Consider the following 15,581-nt stretch of genomic DNA (forward strand, 5'->3'; position numbering starts at 1 on the left):
GAAGGTCGGCCAAACTTTGTGGCACGTGAGAGAGCAATGGAATGCCCTCCAGATTATCAGCAGAGCAGCTACAACACGGCAAAGGCCAGTTTTAGATGACGCACATTTTCCGCGACAATCTGTCAACAATCCAACCTTGGTCTCCTACATGTATCTACAATGAACCGACATGCAAAAACAGTTTGGAATACATAGTTCTCATCTGCTCGTATCCATCATTCATGCCCTGAGCAATAATCAAGGTTGGTAGCTTTAAACGTACATCATGTACGTGTAACGTCTGTCTAAAGTGAAACAAAGAACAGTTTCGGGATTTGCAAAACAAAAGCAAAACAAATGATCTCCTGATAAAATTCTTGGCCATGTGCCAAGCTGGAGAGAGCATAGTAGGACTTGGCAGTATGCCATGTAGTACATTTACATGTAATTGGCAATATGGTCAATTAGCAATTCATTTAGCCAGAACCATTCAAACCGACTTCCTCCAATAAGACAGACACAAAATTCTGGTCCAGACTTCTGTCATTTGAAAACAGAAACGCCAAATGTCACAAGGTGTTCACAAAATTTCTCAGGGGCAGGATAATCTAACCAAACTATGAAAAGCGCAACTATAAAAATGTATGTCAGCTGTATTCATGTTGCGTACTGATGTTCTTCAGCTAATTTCTGGCAAATAGGTAATGTGTGACCCGCTCTGCAAGAAAAGGTCGCGCAATACCAAAACACGAAACGGCCTGTTCTATTTAGAGAGGGCAAAATTTCTTCAAAGATGTGATTCTGTGTTTTTTTCCTTTAATAGCGTCTATAATATTTATATTTTCAGAATGTGTGGCTACCAACATGGATACTGAATAAAGATGAAATATTGATCATTCAGTAGGAAATCCTATATAGCATTGTGTTTCCAAGCGCTACACTTAATGAGCTTTTTCTTTAAAAGTCCTTTTATTCAATCCAAAAATGTGGATATATCTCCGGAACGCAGCACACTATAGGGATCATTCATATATCAAATTGTAGCTTTTGATGAACAGAATCCAGCCATATCCAAAACTCATAGCCTGAATCTGGCCACTTAGTAACCACTTTTCTAGAGCTGGTCACAAATAGGCCAAGCTTTTTTGCTTTTTTAACTTACAAGTCACTTTTTTCCAACATCACATCAGTGCAATATCACCGGGGACAAAAATCTTCCGTCTTGTGGTTTTCAGTAATTTCCAGTGATTTCCAGACTTTTCGATTTCTCATACCTCTGCCTGAAGCCCTCCTCCCCTTTTCGACAGAAAACCAATAACTTGAGCTTACACAGACGGCCATTAACTTGGAAGAAGCACTGCCTCCAGATTACAACGACTGAATAAACTTCTACTTTTAAACTAGTTTCTTTCCTGAAATCTTTGAAGGTTGATGTTTGAACTCAGAAAGTTAAACAAAATGCCAAATCCCTACTTCTCAAATAATAACACCAAAATCCTGGACGATAGAGCTTTATACAGCTCTTGTAGCATCGGAAATCCAATCTACAGTATTCTCATAGAATTATAAATGATTACCAAGGATAACAGATCATCTCCAAGGCTTTCATGAGCTCCAGGCAACATTAACAATGGGACCTGGATGTGTTACCCATATCCAAAGTTCATAAATGATTCAGACCATGCTTAAAAAAAGCTGTTTACCGTAACCGGACACAGGTTGCATGTACAGTACAGTGCTTACTCTGGCCCGATTAGCCTAGTCAACAGATTGCCTTTGTACAAAATGAGCATCAAATTACAAATGGAACAAGCTATCCAAGATGTTCCTTGGCCAAACCACAAAACATGCATTCAGCCGGATAATTGAAAAGGATTCCAACTGTTCCGAAGGCTTTTGTTGGGAAGGGGTTTTTCTTTCACACAAATCTAATATCATGAGAACGACTCTTGTTGCTTTTTTAGGAGATAGAAAATGTGTTGTTAACAGTCGCCTGAATAAATGCCATCAATCACACAATACTATACAGAATTTTAAAATGTTCATATACATTTTCACACATGAAAAAAATACTAAAAACAAATAAATGTGCGAGAAAAAAATCAATTTAAAGAGTATTACAAGCCAGTAAGAGTTGGGATAAGTTGCTAAGCTACTATGCAAACATCATAAAGTTTTTCTGAAAACCAAGAATTTTTAGTAATCAGAAAAAGCTTTTCCCTGGGAGAATACATTGCAACACGTTGGCCAATCACAATACGCAAAATCTGTCAACCCAGTACGTGTTTGGAAGGGGTCGACAGATTTTGCACGTTGTGATTGGCCAATGCGTTGCAAACTCTTGGAGGTGCACCATTGTGAAAGAAAATGAAGGAGTTTTTCCCTTGCAGGCATTCTATAGACCTACACATGTAAAAGCAACGATCTTTCTTTCTTTTCTACTCTTCCAACTGGTGAAAAGCCATAATTTGTTCTAAAAAACACTGTTTCATAATTTTGCTGATGATGAAACTAAAAGCAACATTTGAAGCAAGATATGGGACGGAGAGAACCCCCCCCCGCCTTTGTGTTGGTCATTGTTTGATCTGAATCTCAGGAATTCTTTACAGACTTCTAGGGGGGATGTGTTAGGTAACAATAGTCTACAGTGTGTATGGGGATTGGACAGGTAAGGAGGGTACCCTTCCATTCCATATCTTGCCTGGTATAAAAAAACAAACCCCAAACCAGCAACCCATTATATTTTGGGCCAGCTCTTTGGACATCTTGGGTTATTTGTCTCAGCCCTGGCACAAGTCCATTGTGAATCAGTTTAGAAAGTCTTGTCACACGTAACAGGGAAAATTAAAGTACTTTAATTGTGACAGCGGAATAAATACGCAGAAGTCCATTCAAATAGCATGCAACCTCGGCTTCACATTTAAGGATTTGTGATAAACTTGGAATTGATTAATGAGCTCTCCAAATCACTCTGAAATCTATCAGTAAACCTGACGCAAACCAGCACCCATTAGAATTGCCATAGTACTCCAAGATGTCATACTTACAACTTCCCCGCAATGAGAATCAATCTCAGATAAGTCAATTCCCCTCCAGGCAAACAGTGACAAGCATTCCCACGTCAAAAAGCACATGCAACGAACACAGTTTTGCTACAATTTCGGTAGAACCCCGGCTTCTTTCCATTCAAACCGGGCCCGATTCGGAACTTGAAATGCACAGTGCGGATGCGATGACGAGCAGACAGCGACTAATTGAAGCGCACCCACGATGCATCGATCCCCCTCACCCACGAAAAAAAAAAAAAAGTCTGGCACTACACCACTCATGGTCACAACTAACCAACGACAAGCACAACATTCCCATCCCCTCTTCCTGCCCCCCCCTAGATAGGGGGAGGGATTTATGAATAATTTATATATCCTGTGTTCTCCGCAGACCTACGTGTACATGTAGCCCTAAGGAAAAGCATAGCCGTGATGAGTTGGACACCGTCTTGACCAAACCTGATCAGTGCAAACCAGGTTTGCTGCACACAATTTAGACACAGAGGACAGGCGGAGCCAACAAGGGCAAAGTGGCGGGGGGGGACAGGGGAAAGTCCCGACCAGTCAAGGTTAAAGTAACAGTATGCAATGTGATCAACACATGCGCATGAATGCCAGCTGTGGGACCAAGGCCTTACGAAACACGCACAAAAATACAACAAAATGGAAACGACTGATAGCAATGAACAAAGAGCCCCATTAATTTCCGTCAACCACAAACATTTCCCCCCATCTCCCAAAACATGGTTTCCCAATCTGTTTAAAAGAGACCAGTGCCAACAGATAATCATTCCATTTATCCCCCCCAAAAAACTCATTTAATCCAAAGATTATTATTTTATTTGATTCAATTTGTGATGGCTTGCAAGCACAGACGTCTAGATACTCAAAGTGAGCAGCAAAGTACCAATAGTTGCTCCATTCATTTTATCCCACATTCTTTAAGCTTCAAAACCGACAATTCAACAGTTTGGAAGCCTTTTCTTCCCTTCAGAAGCTGCTTCTTTATTGCAAGTTCACCTCCCCCCATCACTCAGCTATGAGTCTTTTCGGGGTTGACAGAAAAAAAAACAAGCAGCTCAACACAAGTGTTTCTTTGTCATCCGGCCAGCAACCAATACATGTATACGCTCACCTGCCTCCAACATTCTGGGCATTTGCATGAAAATGAATTTCTTAGTTTTTTTTTTTACTCAAACCCAACTTTCATCTACTTTCCCAAAGCTCACACAAACAGCACAAAATCTTGACTTAAAACCATCTTCAGGGCATGGATGGAGGCTACATGTGCATGTATGTTGGTTGACATGAACAACTTGTAGTTGCATACAAAGTTTCATCTATTACCACACATGCGACCAGGAACGTTAAGAGTATTATCTTCCTGCGAGCCCGTGCCTGCTCCTTACGTACATGTACTGTACTTCAAACAAGTCCAAAATGACTTCCCACCAAAACATTTGCAAGCTAACAAGGGTTCCTGATCACAGGATAAATATCAACCCCTTTAGGTAATGATTATAAGTTCTTCGAAGGGTTACTACCTCTGCAAAATAACAAGCAAATCCACCGATGTCATCCTCCGTGATACAAAACAGAAACAAAAATGCCCGCATAGAATGCAGGGTTGCGTTGCTATGGTTACACATTCACAATGCACCAAGTGTCACTTTTTTTTACTCTTCATGTGCCTTATGGAACAAGCAGGAATATCATGAAAAAGCATAATTTGATTAAAATTCAGGTTTGAAGTTTCAGCAAAGGCAGCTGGTCACTGCCCACAATTAAGGGAATGATGTGAAATTTTGCATTGTCATGGTTTAGTACGGTCACTACCTTCGGCTTTGACCAGTTCAAAGGTTGAAGATACACTTGAGAAGCTGACCTACACTGTATCCAGTACAGATCCTACACTTGGGTGCCCTTGCAGTAGGCCCTCTTGGTAAATAAGTCATTTACACATACAGAGTTTTGCATATTTGCATTATTACTTCCATTATCTCAGGTTTTATCTGATTGACTTATCAGTAGATAGTGCAGATGGAAAAACCTGCCACCAAAAGCAAACTGGACAGGACAAAGAAAGTAAACAGGTGCCATTGTTCCCAGACATTTAGAGAGGTGAAAAAAAAAAACAGGGGTATATTTGGAGCTACATGTAAAAACACAATCCTTTGGTAAAATGCCGAACTCGAGGTAGGGCTGTGGATTGAACTCGAGGTACGGCTGTGCCAAATATTCTATCAATTATCGACTATTCAAATATCATATTCCAAATTCAAATATTTGATTGCTAGGAAGGAAAAATTTTCTTTTGCTTCAAATGAGAAAAATTGCATAATGGAGGCTTGTTTAAAGCAGATTCAAATGAAAAACGACAGAGTAATATACATGTATCTTACAACTCTAAAGTAAATTCTTCATTAAAAATTTAAATGGAATAGAAATTTTCAAAAGGGCAAGATGTATTGTTCGTCTGTTAAATCTTACTAAATAGTGGCAGGAGATACCCTTAGACATGAGAAGCTATTATAGTGATTATAATGTACAATTGTGTGTTTCTGCAACTGATTTTGTATATGGTTTCTTCATAATCAACAATCTGCCGGTCGGTACAACCGAATATTCAGATATTCAATCGAATTGAATGTCGAATATTTGAATAGTGAATTATTTGAATTGACTCAGCCCTAACTCAAGGCATGGACAAAATGAAGCAATGGGTCAACAGCAAAGTTTACAGCTCAAAAGAGTGCTTGATTGGGGATAGCAGGAATGTGGAACAAGGTCATAGCATCAACCCAAAAAATACTCAATTGTGAAATACCAGTATCAAAACTGGCTTGTCTTGAACGGCCTACAAAAAAGTGACCTGGGACAAAAGTTGGTCATGTGTTAAAAGAGGGCCCCCACAAAAATTTCAAAAATAGTATCCACCGCATGTCATAGCAAGTACCACTTTATGGACCTGAGGCTTTTAAGTCAAACCCACAACAGCAATAAAGAATGTACGTGTACATGTACACTAAACTGGGCTTCCTGGTGTGTTCCTTGACTTTTACATTTTCAAACTTGATGAACATTCCCAATTGATTTTTGCACTTAAGCTAAGTTCCACAAGCAATCCATGAGACCGGCACGGAAATGCTGAAACTACGTGTACATGTATGCACTAATCAACACATCCCATCTGGAACATGAGGGGTCAACGAGGTTAAGTACAAGGAGACATCAAGGGGGGTCGGTGAGGTCGCAAGTTGGGGTTAAGGAAACTTTGCCCGCTAGCCCGTCTGTAGATCTGTTGAATCCCATCACAGTTTCACTGCATCTTTGGGTCAAGATAGCACTCGGCTGCAAGTTGTAAGCAACAAGCAGAAGTGACAGAAATTACAGAGACGGCTAGGGTGTTGAAATAAAGCAGGGCAGAGAGGAGGGCCATTCCCCTAAAGTGGTCTTTAGGAAAGTGCATGTACAGTAAAAAGACAAGAGGACTTCAAAACCCTACTGTAATTGATGAAGCTACTTAAATCAAACTCCCTCAGAAATTTTGACAAGAAACCTTTTTCAAATCCTCCAAATATGTGCGAATCTCAGTACTCAGACTTTCAAGTGGCATTCTGGGCTCCGTCTCCCTAATTCCTACAAAATCCTCCAAAACACCTCCTGGTCAATTTCCAAGGATGCAACATGTAAAAGGGGGGGTTAAATAGAAGAAAAATCCCATCGAACACAAACACCAATCAACTAAAAAATTAATCAAACAACAGCTCAAAATCGAAGAATTCAGCTGGGCAAGACTTGATTGTGTCTGTCAGACACACATCACCAATCAGCCCAGTTACAAATCAGTTACCGAATACAGAGTTCCTTGACCAGTAAAGAGATCACCTAGAGTTCACCGTCGGGTTCAATACCCCCTGATGACTGTCAAGTGTCCATCCTTCCCGTCTTGTCATCACCCATTATTTTTGTTTCTCCTTGCCGGCCTGTGCCATCACTTCGCGCTTCTCGACAGCCCTCGCCCGTGGCACAGGCAAAGAGCGAGTCAAGGGAAAGCAAGCGAGCTGGCACTGACAGACCTTGGAGCAGCATCTGGAAGGTTTACAAAAGTCAACACTCACTTCCTAGGGACAGCAAGGTGAGGCTTTGGCACCGGATACCATGAGTGCTGGCTTAAAAAGTTAAAAAAGAAACAACATGATCCAGGACTTCAAGTGAAAAGTACGACAATGACTTGACCCTATCGCACCTGTCTTTAAATGGGCAAACAAGTCTTCCAGTAGGTGTCAAGAAACACAATCCCTCAGATGCACTCTGGCTGCTTTAAACAACATGTGTGATATTGAGAACCATTCGCCGAGGCAGTTTCACTTCCTCCTCAATGGAAATGTGTCTGAACTCAATCGGTTTAATTCACTGCACTGCCAAGAACAGCAGACAGAATGGCTCTACACGACTCAGTTGCACTGTCCACTATCCAGCAGAGCTATGGCTCTACGCCAGCAGCAAAACAACAGCAAAGAGTTATTTCTTTTATTCTCTCTTTGTACAATTCTCTGATTATTTCCGACAAAGTCCTTTCACTTTTGCAACTTGTCAAACCTCTGCTCTGTCTTTCTTCTACTTTGTCAACTATCCATCTGCCATTTTACAGCAAATTTTCTAAATTTCTACTGCCAGGCACCTTCCAAAAGCCATGATTTGTAGTTCGTTACCATAGCTTTGCATGTACATATACTGATTCGTAACTTATTCACAAGGGGATAAGCTTGACTGTGTTATTTTCCTTCAACAAGGTTATAGTCCTAAAGGTATACTGAAAGACTATTTCTAATGTCCCGTCTCCATGCCAACCAAATAAGATTTGTGGTCAATTATAATGGAACTTATAGTCTGTTGGAATAAGCATGTATGCACACACAGATAGCTTTAGAGATTAGTTTCTTTCAACACCGACCTTTTGGCAAGCGAAAAAAAGGTTTGTACATGAATGTCTCCAAGCCAATTTTGGATTACATTTGTGCTAGCTGAGTCCATATTCTTCGTCCATCTCTGCATTATGCAGCAGCCTTTTCTATTTTTAGGCCAAATTATTTTTTTTTTTGAGTTTTCTCAATTCTTTCAAAGTCAAATCACATTTCATATGGGAAAAACAGGTCTCTGTTTGCTTAGATGAGTCAGGTTTTATTTAGCTGGAGAGACACATAGCGTGTTAGCTTGGGCATCATTTGAATACAGAGGCAAGGTAGATCCGCAAAGCTTATCGGTAATAAGGTGGGGCGGAGTTGGTTTAGTAACGATAAGACCTCGGTGACGATAAAAGATTACCACTGTTCTCCACATAGACTTAGAATAGATACAAAGGCAAGTTCTGTAATGTAAAAAAAAAGACAAGTTATCTGGGATTTAAGTTTGGATGTTAGTAGAGTAGAAATGACGTAACATTAATGATACGTCGTGTCCTGTTCGGGACGAGATGTCAATCACGAAAGGGGAATTTGAGGTAGACAGTTGATCAACGTCAGTAGTAGATCGAGGGGGGGGAACCAAGGATATAACCCCTCCTCCCAAGTGTTGTTTTAGAGAGACACATTTTCCTTTCTCCACTTTCGTTGTGCTGATACCGGTAACTGGTCATTCAACAAGTTTAAATATGACCACTTACATCAGGTTGACCCCATCTGAGGTACCCCTTTTTGTAAATGCTGGATCCCTCCACTGAAAATCCTGAGTTCTAACAACCTCAGGTCTGAACACAGAGCAGGCGATGAAAGCGTGATTTTGTTTCTGCCTGTAAACAGCGTTAGGGGCAATTTTCTTAGCATTGTACATTCACGAAAATGGCAAAAGCTCCAGTCCACAGGGAGCACAGCCGGATTCTTTCCGACACCAACAAAGAACTCTTTTGTGGAAGTTGTCTTTTAGACTTGCCAGAGGGGAAAATGGAAAAAGAACTTATGAGAAGGATCGGGGATGCAGAGGAACTCTTCCTTCACGGAAAGCAGAAAGTTGGAGGAAGGAAAGCAGGCTTCGGGCAAAGTATTCCACAAAGATGTCAGATGCAGACAAAAAAAGCCATCTGCATCACTACCAATTTAGAACCAATGTATGTGCAAGTACCCTGCACATGTATGCCTCCATATTTTTTCTTCCGACACTGAACCAACCTTTCTGCCCCATTTTCATTCAAAACACCTTCTTTTTTCTTATTAATGTTGTTGGGGTTCTTTTTCCTAATTATGATTTTTTTTTCCTATTTCTGATAACCATGGCACAAGGCAGGTTTCCCCTGAATTGAAAACTCTCTAAAATGGTATGGTATGCCAGTCGATCTAGAAGTATTTGATAAAAGTCTAACAAGCCCTTGGAAAATGAGTAGGCTGACCAGGCCAGTCCATTGGGAACTTCACAGTACGATGAGTAAACATTTTTTTCGAATTTATGATCATAAACATAACAGCAGTCAACAGATGAGAGCTCTCCAATGAAACAGAAATCAGACTGCACTGTATTCCGGTGCATGCAAACAATTCCTTCATCAATCATTAAATGCTGAGACCTTTAGCACAATATATTTACTTGGAACAATATCAATTCTCATGCAATTTCCAGACAAGTCCTATCTCCAGAAATGTGTAGCTACTTGAGGTACATTTACTCCTTTGACTTGACAGTTAATACAATATCTTTTTATGATTTCATTTTGCATCAAAAGCATAATTGTAGTTATGAAAATATTTTTATCAAAATATACTACACAGTGCTAAAATACTAAAATAGGGGTAAAACACTTTCGTTTGTCATTATTGAAATGAAATTTGGACTTTGACCCAAGCAAATAATTAGAATTTAAGCTTACCATTTGAAAGAAAGTGGATTGTGAAAAAAAAAAGCTTCGCTAAAATGCAGAAAACAGAAAGAAAGTGAATTGTGAATGAAAAAAATTTTTTGCTAAAATACAGAAAGCAGAAAAAAAGTGGTAATAAACAGCAAGCAGTGGGACATAAATTTGTTTCTAGACCAGATGTTATGACAGGAACATGTCATGCACTAATAACAAGAGAGGGATGCTCATTTAATCTCGTTTAATTTTCAAGGAAGTGTAGCGGATCAAACCAACGCCTCTCCTCCATTCATTTCCCTTCCTCCCACGGACACATTTCTGGCAAAGTGCCAAGGGGTTGGATTGCATCAGATGCACGGACTGGTATGTGGGCTGGGAAGTGCAGCTGGTTGGCACATCCAGCCTGCTGAAACTGACGGGGAATGCAGGTGAACGGCAGGCCAACTCATGCCTGGCAACCCGAGAGCGTCTGGCCTCCTCGGGGTGCCTATCGGCAGCGTGGTCTGCATATTTTCATCCATTAAGAGCTTTTCTATGTGTGTTTATACATACACGTGCTCTGCTCTTGCCACAAATGGACAGGCAGGAGGCGGAAGGGGGGGGAATCCGTGCTGAATGCTTCAAAGGTTATGTTTTGCCTGGCGCGCGACGTGCGCTCAGAATGTTCGGAAGCCAAGTTTAAAGGAGAGACGAAGCCAAAAAGGGAAACTTGTAAAAATTTAGCAGAGGACTAGTGGAGTCAATCACACTGAGCTCTAATGCCAACAAAAATAGTTCTGCTTCCTTTACAAGGTATCTGAAAATGGGGTAGGTAAGTACAAACGAGCTTTTTTTTTAATTTTTTGTACAAATTCAATACACAGAGTTTTATACTGGTTACATATAACAACTGTTAGAGAGGTCGGTTGACACTTTCTTTATAATGGAATGAATAACGCCTTAAAGGCCCCTGGATGTTGCATGCTCAGATAAGTCCGTTGAACTCTTTCACACCACACTCCAACTGAAAAAGAGATTTTATTTCTGCAGAAATTTGTAAAGCACGGACGGAACGGGTTACCAGTTAGAATGCCATGCAGAGGGTTACTTCTTAACACTGGCTATCTGTTTATTCCTGCTTAGCACAAAAATCTGCTGAGCACATTGGGCCCATGTTTTCTGGCAAGCAAAACTCTCATGCACTTAGGAATTTCTGAGTTTAAACTGAACGGCTTTGCGAAAGCCTGGCTCTTTTCTGTTGACCTATTTTCTACCAGTTACAAAGCTAAGCTTTGGGGTGCTAGAAAAACAGGCAATTCATTTTGGAGTATTTGCTCAATGACAGACCTTGAACGTGAAAGGTACGCCACAAAGAATTCCACCAAGAAATAATTATCAGAATGCTGGCCTGAGGCTAGGAACATGTACTGGCTGCATTAAAGGAAATTTTGGCTACTAAGTCCACCACCCAAACTATTTTTTTTCTGCGTTTACAAAGATTCATATTCCAGAAAGATACCGGTACAATAGATATAGCACATTTTTGGAGGGGATTCAAGTTTTTGCTGAGCCTTGACAAGAAATTTGTAAATAATTTCCGATTATCGTGGTCACGTTTGCGGCATCCTGCAATGGCGGGCTTGGCAAATTGCCATATCTGATCCCCCCCCCCGTATGTTTGCTATGTTCCACAGGATATGTACATGTATGAGCCATGATGGGAAAAGCAAATGCCCCTTAGGACCAACAACTCCTCCTCTACTCCAAGCTCCACCCACCCACCTCCTCATCACTGTTTCTAAGGAAACATTCTGTTGAGTTTCTCAAGTAAATTGAAGTTTGTACCAACCCTTTCAAGGTACACACCGTAGTAAAAGCACGTACAAGTTGGTGGTGCCCACTTCCATATAAGTGCACAAAGTCTGTTGGGGATTTCAACCCAAAAATCTTGTTTAGAGTAAAAATATGCGACACTAATTGACGAGATATATATACTTTAAAAGTACGGGGGAAAAATCAAGAAAATGAAGCAAGTAAAGCTCAGTTTTAATTTTTTTTCCTTTTTTCAAATCCTAGGTCAATCAAACATTCTTAGGAAGTTGACAGCTCAGACCACCAGAATCCTTACAATCGCGCAAAGACTCATTCTCTTTTTTTTCCCATTTCAATTTTTTCAGAGAAATTCAGCCACTCGGGTAACATAAAAAACTTTTTACTGCATTATCCTCGGCCTGATAGACATCGTCATTACAAAGCAACCAACTAAAATGTGCAGGTACCTACCACCACAAGTGCTTTTTTTCCCCTCAAATTTTGAACATAATGCCATAAACCTGTATTTGCTTTTGCAACAAATAGTTACTTTAATGCCTTTATCAAATCCAAACAAGAGAACAATGGATTGGAGGTGACATCTGACCAAAACGGCCAAGAGCATTTCATGTTATCTGGGGCAAACATACTTCTGAGCAGAAAAAAAGTTTGCAACTGTAAGAAGTGATCGTTCTGTGCTTTTAGTGAATTGTGTCTTGAACTCGACTCGACTGTGTCAGCTACCTGTAAGCATTCCTGCCAAAATGTGGTTGGTATGTTCAGTATAGTTTGTACTCGCTCGCTTTCAGGTCCTGCTTCGATTCAGTGTTGGTCTCATTGACAAAGTTGATTTTTTTTTTCCTCTGGGGTCCTCTAAACACGCCTCATTGTCGTTCAGGGGCACAATGAAAATCTAGCATTGTGTCAACCTGTAAATGGGTCTCCTTGACAACAGAACCCCAGTTTAAGTCTCTATTGAAAAAATCCACAAAGAGCTACTGGCGGTCACAGCCAGTCTTTTGGGAAGAAAGAAAAATCCAGGGAATGTGCGAGTCGAAAGTCATGAAATCCACATTTCTCTGGAATAATCCAAGAATTAAACAATTTAGTTGAGAGATTGAGAAAAAAAACGGCACAGTTTGAAGGTTCTTTTGTTCTGTTTACCGTACTCACCGTTGGTGAAAATATGTTGTTTCTGTCTGGGCAGAAGCCGCCAAGAGATTTGAAAATCACTTCCCAAGTCCAAATGCCACCAAAAATCCTTTGACTGGAATCAAAAACAAAAAGTACCGTACACATGGGTCATGAAAACAGAAGCCTTCTAAGCGAATGCATCCACATGTAAGGGCAGAAGCAAAGAACAGAGGTGTAAAATTTACGAAAGGCCCCACTTGACTGTAAACGGCCCTACAGGTGTGGGATGGTACACAAACACTAAACTGCTTACACATCACCTTTATCACCCAATTGCCCTGTTTGCTTTTTTTCTGAGCAGATAGGAGGGCGGTTTCAACCAGGGCAGAAAAGACCAAAGTCCTGTCTCATTATCTTAGTGCTTTTCACTGTACCTCTGATGCGAACTGTACCCATCGAGTTTACGTGTATGAGTATGCTCAAAGCAAACTTGACCATTGGTATCGGTCAAGCCTCATCAACACCACTCAACTATGACATGAAGCCGTTCAGACAGTTACATAAACTGACTGCAACAACAGCTGACTTCCAAACTCAATAAAGGACCGTCACTGGGTTTTAAATCTGCCCAGAACGCACATTCTACAACTACGTGTATATTCAAGCAAGCTCATTCATAAACATGCCATTTTACCTAGCAGCAAGGAAAATGACAAGATTTGCAAACCAAACATCTATAAAAATGTATAACAGGCATTTCTTCAATTAATGAGTACATACCCCATGAACAGGAAATTAAACGTGCACTAACAAGCAATTGGGCAATCCAAGAATCAAGTAAGAAACTGTCAAAAGTAGCAAATTTAAAGTCCCGCCTCAGTCCCAAATCCTCCAATTTCAATATGATTTTACACACAGTCTTAAGGGGGTTAGGGTTTCGGAAAAGATCTTGTTTTTTCCTTTATGTTTTGTCTTCTTTTTCCTTCGCTTTTCTTCTTGCTGATCATGCCCAGTGGACCTGTCTTGATCACTGATCAACAGAGGGGCTTGCATTGGACACCAGGCTTCTAAGGAAACTGATCATTTTACATGAAACTTTATTGAGATTTCACTTCGGCACTTCCGTTAAAAAAAGGGAAAAAGTATTAACCAGAATGCACCAGGCTCATAAATATCTTAATTTGAAAGTCTTTTAGTCAGCATGGGTAGGATAATCTTTACAGAGGAAGACATAAATTAACACCTTGAGGTCATTTGTCTTTAGTAATTTGTATCAGTGAAGCGTTCTAAAGGAGTTTGCAGGTTTGATTTGAATTCGGGGGCCTTATCAAATGTCTGCATTTCAGTACTTCACAAAGTCAACCCAAGCAGTACACTGAGTGACTGGGTCTCTCTATAAATTTTCTGGTTTCTTTTGTGTGAATGCTTACCACAGCCCAAGCCACAAAACAAGCAACATGACCCATTAAAAAAGGCAAGGACAGAAAAGAGAAAGATTGTATGACAATGGTTGCCAGGGTTGGTCTAGCTGTAAGAAAATCAGAGGACTTTGAGATCAGGCAAACAATTGCAAACTGGTTACAGACTGGTCAGGTTCACAGGTCCCCCGGAAATGCACTGCTAAAAAATATAACGCAAGGTGGATCACCAATTGCTTGTCAGTCATTGGTCAATTTTCCTTGGGTATAAAATACATCATGGGTACCGAGTAAACATCGACCAGTTGTTGACAAATAGTCATACATCTAACACAGCCACAATTTTTTGCACTTGATCGCAGCAAATGTTGCCATGGGCAAGTTGGAGCGACAACTACAGTTAACTATGCTTCGACTAACACCACCCGAACAATGGACAGTTCAGCTATTTAGTCGCCCATTTGAGGCCAGGCTCAGGGGTATGGTCGCACTGCTGGTTACCATAAGCCAATTTCATTTTTCATTACAGAGGGAACCATTCTCATGAAAATAACTGTACCAGATTTCAGTGACCATGTGCGCTGCGAGAATCGCAGCCAATGGTGAAATGTGAGTAACGATGGAATTTTAAACAATTGACCAACTACAAGTAGGGTCATTCAAGTGTAACTGAACTGCACATGGGCACTGTTAAAAGCACTTAACTACTGGTTGAAATATAGTTCACGCGCGAACTCGCCCCGTATTGACAGTCTGGTACCAGCCTCCTCCAATTACACTAGCCAGCAATGAAATCCTGAATCAGGATCCCCTGTCATTTCATCAGTCAATTCTTTCTGACAATGAAATTGTATCCTAATCATAAACGACCCCCAAAAATAAACCTATGAAGCATAATTAATTCTCACAAACGAAAACAAGTGCTGCAAATGTATACATTTTTATTTTAAGATGGTGTTAAAAGGCAAGGTAATGGCAGGACACTGGGCCACATTAATATGCAGTTTTAACAAGTTCATACCAACACACATGCAAGACTACATGAATGCGTGGTTTGCATGTACGGTCATTAGAGCATACCACATCAACTCATGCATGTTAGTATGAAGAATAAAATAATCACTGATCGGCGCCGGCGATGATCGCAAACGGTATTTTTGACATTTTTCGAGGCCTTCTACCAAGCATGCAAGGGGGATTCGTGAGGGGTGCACTGGAGTAAAACTGAACTGTCTACTGAAAGGAACATGCAAATTAACCAAACACATGGTACAATGGTGCATACACTGTGCATGCCTGTGGAAGAAATGCAAATTATCGCTGCTCATGTTTTATTTTTTTTATAAAAAGAAATGTAGATTCAAAAAG

At 40.5% G+C, this 15,581-nt stretch overlaps 1 protein-coding gene across 9 annotated transcripts in view; it reads right to left on the reverse strand.

Moving 5' to 3' along the window:
• LOC110974840 (b(0,+)-type amino acid transporter 1-like) overlaps nt 1-15,581 on the reverse strand; it is a 53,877-nt gene that overhangs the window by 27,865 nt on the left and 10,431 nt on the right. For 7 of the 9 annotated variants that reach the window (XM_087137569.1, XM_022226742.2, XM_022226743.2 and 4 more), the window contains one exon: nt 12,835-12,928. The gene's annotated coding sequence lies outside the window, so the exon portion shown is untranslated. Of the gene's footprint in view, nt 1-3,026; nt 3,204-12,834; nt 15,556-15,581 lie in introns of those variants that run through there. The other 2 variants (XM_087137570.1, XM_087137572.1) reach the window with 2 other exon arrangements.

Source organism: Acanthaster planci, linkage group LG06 (genome assembly GCF_054643075.1).
Source record: "Acanthaster planci isolate LZ-2023a linkage group LG06, COTS_SCS, whole genome shotgun sequence".
Classification (NCBI taxonomy): domain Eukaryota; kingdom Metazoa; phylum Echinodermata; class Asteroidea; order Valvatida; family Acanthasteridae; genus Acanthaster; species Acanthaster planci.